Below are 6050 nucleotides of genomic sequence, written 5' to 3' on the forward strand. Positions count from 1 at the left end.
AGAAGCTGGTAGGGACAGATTGGGGATCATGGGCAGACTTCCATTAATTTGGGGTGGACTTCAAGTGCTTCAAAGTTGACCATGGATAATTGAAACCATGGAAAGTGAAACCACTGATAAGGGGGCCTACTGTAACTACTAAACATACATTAACAAGAGGCAATCAGCTAAACAGAAAATTAAAAGATATTTCGGGGGCAGCTAAGAGCATAGTAACAGACCTGGAATAGGGAGGATTTAAGTTCAAATCTGGCCTTAGATACTTCCTAGCTATGTGACCTCAAGCAAGTCACTTAATAACCTTGTTTGCCTAGCCCTTACCCTTCTGTCCTAGAGTTGCCACTAGGGCATAAAATAAAACAAAGTGATTTTTTTTTAGTTTTTTTTTTTTTTTTAAGAAATATATTTCATTACAAAGTCAGCGAAATTGGGAGATGGAAAGCTATAATCTCAGATGATTGAGGAAATGGGTGTGTAAGTGACATCTTAAAAAAAAAAAGATGGGGAACATTTAGTTAAGGAAAAATTCATAATATGATAAAAATTTCTCCTTTTGTAATAAAAATTAGAAATTCAGGTGTTTGTTGACTCAATTTGTAGATATAAATTAAAACTCTTCTTTTGATAATATCAGAAGAGTTGGTAGGGAACATTACTAATGGCTTTTGGAACTTTCTAGTCATATAAGCAATTTCCTCCCCCCCCCTTAATAAAAAAAAGAAAAAGAAAGAAAGGGAGGAAAAAAGAAAGAAAAGAATGAAGGAAATAAAGGAGGAAGAAAGAAAGGAAGAAAGGAAGAAAGAAAGAATAAGTGAAAGAGAGTGAATGAAAGAAAGAAAGAGAAAGGAATCCATTTGTAGAAGAAAGTAGATGCTATCTCTTCTCACTTAGGCTACCTATTCTAGGGAAGAAAAAGCAGGTTTTCCTTTGGGTTGAGAAACTGCATTCTCAAACAAAATCTATTTCTTCTTGATACAGTCTCTAATGTAGACATCTGAAAGGCTTACTAGTCATTTTTCCAAAGTTTATTTTGTCTTTTTCTAATGTAGTCATGTTTTCTGTGACTTGATGAGTTGTTGAAATCACAATGTTGGTATGGTCTTGTCATTTCTGTATAATCTTTTTCATCTGAAGGTTCCAAATGCAAATCAGGTTATCTTCTGACTCAGACCTCTGCACTTCTACGAGGCACTGAAAATTTTATAAAATCACTGAGTTTCTCATTTTTAGAACCAGTATATATCTTTAGGCACTTCTCTTTGCTGTAATCCCATAGTTTAAGAGTGTTATATAGAATTGCAGTGCAAATGTTATTTACCATTTGGAGAGTTTTGCAAAAGATGAATTATCAACAATAAGTATTTTTAAACATTGACCTGATGCTGTATCCCAGATTCATTCAGCAAATACCATCATAACTATTTGCTATTATCAAGGATCCATCATGATTAAAATGAACAGCAGAAACTAGGTCAGAACAGGCAGGTAAAGTCTTGAGGCATTTTCTGTTTTCATATCCCATGTCTTTGCACTTTCATCAAAAGAGCCTAATACAATGAGGTCTGATTGGAGCTTGAGGTTACAGCAAAAGACGTAATGAGTGAGCCTTCTGGGGTTTTTAGATACTTCATAGGGCTAATATTCCACATATTAAGAGTTTTATCCTGAGGCAGACAAGATGATTGAAATCTGCTGATGACCAGGCAATATTTGAGATCCCCAGTTTCAGCCCATTCATTGTTTTCTCAAATTTCCCATTATATTGTCGACGTGGAATCTCAATATTCTCCCTAAATTTTAATTATCTTCAGAAGAACTTTTTAACCACTCTCAAATTGTACTAATTTTTAATTAAGATACAGCTTTGTTGTGCCCTACTAGTATGGACTTTAATGCCTAGTTTGCTTTTACATGTGCAGGTTTGCTCTGATGGGTTGATGAGAAAGGCAGAACTTGTGCTTTTGTACTTTCCGCCTTTGATTTCTTCTCTTTTGTTGCTGTGGTTCTAAAACTAGTAAGTCAAACTTGTTGTGTTAAAGAATGGACAGATAAATAAATGAATGCAGAGTTTCAACCAGGATACTTCATAGTGAAAAGAAAACCTGGGTTAATTTAAACAAGTTTTATGGCTGCTCTTGCTTCTATATTATATTGAAGCAAAGATGTTTTCTAGAATGTTTTCTTAGTTGGCTGAGAAGCTCATTTCCTTATGAAACAAATAGGAAACAGTTCAACTCTACATAGCTCTGCATTGGGGTTCAGGGTGAAGCCACCATTCCTACTACCATTGCTTAAAGGGAGTGTAGCCCTGATGGGCTCTGGGAAGAATGGAAGACAGACTCTTCTTCTTTATTATACTTGTGGGGATTGATAGTCTTGATAAAAAAGATATCAACAGCCCCCCTTTTTCTCTCTTAGAGAGAGACCCCTGAATACTGATGCTATGGGACACGGAGTATCCTATAGCTTCCTTCTCTCATTTTTGTCTTGATTCTACTATAATAAAGATGCCTCCTCTTTAAAGTATTTATCAATAGACTAGGACAGTGGGCCAAATCTAAAAAGATAGTATTTGTTGGAGATATCTATCTATCTATCTATATGTGATATATTATATATATATATATATATATATATAAAGTTCCACACTTTATCTTAACTCTTAAAATTCTGACCTTTCTCCATTTAGTCATTTAACATGATCTGCTCTTCTATCATATCTCAGCTATATATAAAAATAGTCACACCCTTGATCTTATCATGACCTACATCCACCACATGCATGCTTATAAACCCTGAAATTCTCTTATCTGATCATGGTCTGTTGTCATTGAATTCTCCTTCTTCCTTGAAACTCCAATGGCTCCCTGTTCAATCTTTTCCCCATGATCTCCAATCAGTATCAGCATCAGCCATGGCAGTGCCAGTGGCAGATCAGGCTAAGATGGTGAAGTAAGAAATGCTCAAAACCCACAATCACCTTCCAAATGACTTTGGAAGAACAAAAACACCGCAAAACAAATACTGGAACAGCAGAACCAATAGAAGAAGGGATGAAGTAGTGCTTTTGCCCAGAACAACATGGAGAGACAACAAGAAGGATTCATTTCACTGAGTAAGAAGAAAGAATGATGAACAATCCTCAGCAAACTCAGATGTGATATAGCACAAGTGGCAGGGGAAAAAGCATAGCCCACTCTGTCCAGCCTCAGCAGGTTCAATACAGAACAAGTGTCATTGAGAGGAAAGTGACTCTACATATTCCAGTCAGAACAGAGGCCAAGAGCAACCTAGCACAGGCAGCAGTGAGAAGAACTCAACCCAACAAAGTCCAGCTTCACTGATATGGGGCAGAACCAAACTCAAAACAACCTGACTTGAATAGCTGTAAACCTCTACACAGGAGGTCAATCAGGCTGCCTCTGGAGAGCATTCAATCTGAGATGGAGAAAAAAAGATATAAAAACTCAGAAAAAAAGGATAGAAAAACAAATAGTAAGAAATATAGAAGAAAATTTAGAAAATAATAGAAAAAAATCAATGATTTAGAACAAAAAATTATTTAAGTAAAACAGTTCCTAAAAAAAAAAAGGAAATACAATACCTCAAATAGGAAAAAAACAAACTACAGGGGGGAAACTAGGTGGTTTGATGGAATGAGAGCAAATCTGGTCTCAGATACTTCATAGATGTATGACCAAGTCACTTAATATCCATTGCCTAGTCCTTACCTCTCTTCTGCCTTGGAACCAATACACAGTATTGATTCTAAGAGAGAAGGTAAAGGTTTAAATCTATCTATCTATCTATCTATCTATCTNGAAGGAAGGAAGGAAGGAAGGAAGGAAGGAAGAAAGGAAGGAAGGAAGAAAGAACAAAACCTCAAAGAAAAAAATGGCTCCCTAAAATTAGAATTGGACAAATGGAAGCTAATGATTTCATGAGACAGCAGGAAACATTAAAACAAATATGAAAGAATGAAAAAAATAGAAAATGTCTGAAATCTCCAACTGGAAAAGTGACTGACCTGGGAAAAAGATCCAGGAGAGATAATCTAAGAATCATTGGATTGCTTGAAAGCCATGATCAAAAAAAGAACCTGCACACCACGAACTATAATCCCTCAACCCTTAATTTCCTTCCCAGGCTATTATTTCTGCAGTAATTGTATTCTTCTTCCTTTCCCATCTTGATCCCTTGGTGAACAATCTTAACTCTATACTGTCCTCTTCTCTGGAATTTCTTGCCACATTATCTTGTCATTGATCTCATCCTGCCAAGCCTTGGATCACTTTCACTAGGATGCCTTTGTAGGTCCTACTCACTTGCTGATGAAAAAAGTTGGAGAAAATCAAAGAAATGAGGTGACTGGATTCACTACAAATTTATGTTACATAATCTCAACTGGGTCCTCACTCTGGCAATGCAATCCTTCTATACCTCCTAATTAATTCACTATTTTATTCATCAGAGTGATTTTTCTAAACCTTTTTTTTTCCTTCTCAAATCTCCCAAGGCCTATTCTTCCCCCAACTTCTGAGCTGAGAACCTTGCCTCATATATCACTGAAAAATTGAGGTCATTCATTGAGAGCTCCCTCTATTCTTCTCCTCATCTCAAATCTCTGAGGCCACTACATACTTTTCTTCTATTTTTGCCTCCTTTACCCCTACTTCATATGATAGATTCTCTTTGCCAGGGCAAATTCCTTTCCATGCCCAAGAAATCACTCACATTCCATCTTGTCTTGTCTAGCAGATCTGACATTATATTTCAAATTTTTCCCACTTATCTCCTATCTCTTCTATTAGTTGCTTTTCTATTATAAGCCTTTTTCATTCCCTTCTCATATACATCTCCTCTTCTTCTGACCCTGGATATAGACCCTCATTATCTCACTAATTGGCTATTGCAATCTTTTACTACTTGGACTCCTTGCCCCTTGTTTCTTCTCACTCCAGTTCATCCTGTTGGATGTGGAAAATTGGGACACTAATACACTATTGGTGGAACTGTGAATTGATCCAAACATTTTGGAGAGCAATCTGTAACTGAGCCCAAAGGGGCATTAAATTATGTATACCTTTTGACCCAGCAATACCATTTTTGAGTTTATATCTCAGAAAGATAAAATGTAGGGGGAAAGGAAAATGAGTCTATAGAAAGCCTCCAGTGAGACCCAAATGATTCAGATTATTCCAGGAACATTCATAAAAGATATTGGAAGATAGACAACAAATAGTTTTAAAATGGAACAGATTTGCTGAAATTTATATAGTACATGTGACTCTGTTACTAGTCATAGCTAGTAATATAATGCATATCTCCAAGTTTATGACATGCAGTATGATGAACAGTCTATTGAGTTAGCCATCAGTAAATATATATTGCTTAAGCACTACAGATGGATAATGTGTTCATGAAGATTCAAACAGAAGGAAAAGAGTGGGCTGGATTTCATTTGAGAAACTACATAGGATGTTTAGTGATACCAAACTATATCTTTTGGACAAAGTTCATCTCTACATCATTAATATTCCCTCAGGGAATCTAGATGATTGTACTACCATATTATAAGGGTCAAAATTGCAGGTAACACAAAATATGAATTCATATTCTATTAAAATCATGCAATGAACAATGGGAAAATTCATCGTGGATGTAGACTGTAGTATATCAGTAGCTATGACTCACATGCAAAAAGTGGCACAAGAGATATAATCAAGGATAAGTATGAAAAGGAAATGGAGTGAGCTTGTCATGGAATGAGTATGAGAGATAGACTGCTTAAGTGTTACAAAGATTTTTATGAAATACTAAAAGACCAAGAAGAAGGCTTAAAGCACATTGAATTAGATAGATACTCTATGAAAGATTTATAGAAGTTGATGGACAAGAATCACTCATGATGTGAAGGTAACTTAGAGTTGTGATCTGTACCCCTGGAAGAAATAATAACAGCCATGAAATACAAATCCATCAAGACATTAATCAACCTTTGCCTCCAAATCGTTCTCTCTGGATACATTTATCACCCTCATTTATCAACT

General features: G+C 35.9%; 1 pseudogene; it reads right to left on the reverse strand.

Annotated features, from left to right (window-relative positions):
- Window positions 1–981: 981 nt before the first annotated feature.
- LOC123233315 lies at window positions 982–2784 on the reverse strand (annotated as a pseudogene).
- Between the last annotated feature and the right edge of the window lie 3266 nt (window positions 2785–6050).

The sequence above is a fragment of the Gracilinanus agilis genome, chromosome 2, assembly GCF_016433145.1.
Source record: "Gracilinanus agilis isolate LMUSP501 chromosome 2, AgileGrace, whole genome shotgun sequence".
NCBI lineage: Eukaryota > Metazoa > Chordata > Mammalia > Didelphimorphia > Didelphidae > Gracilinanus > Gracilinanus agilis.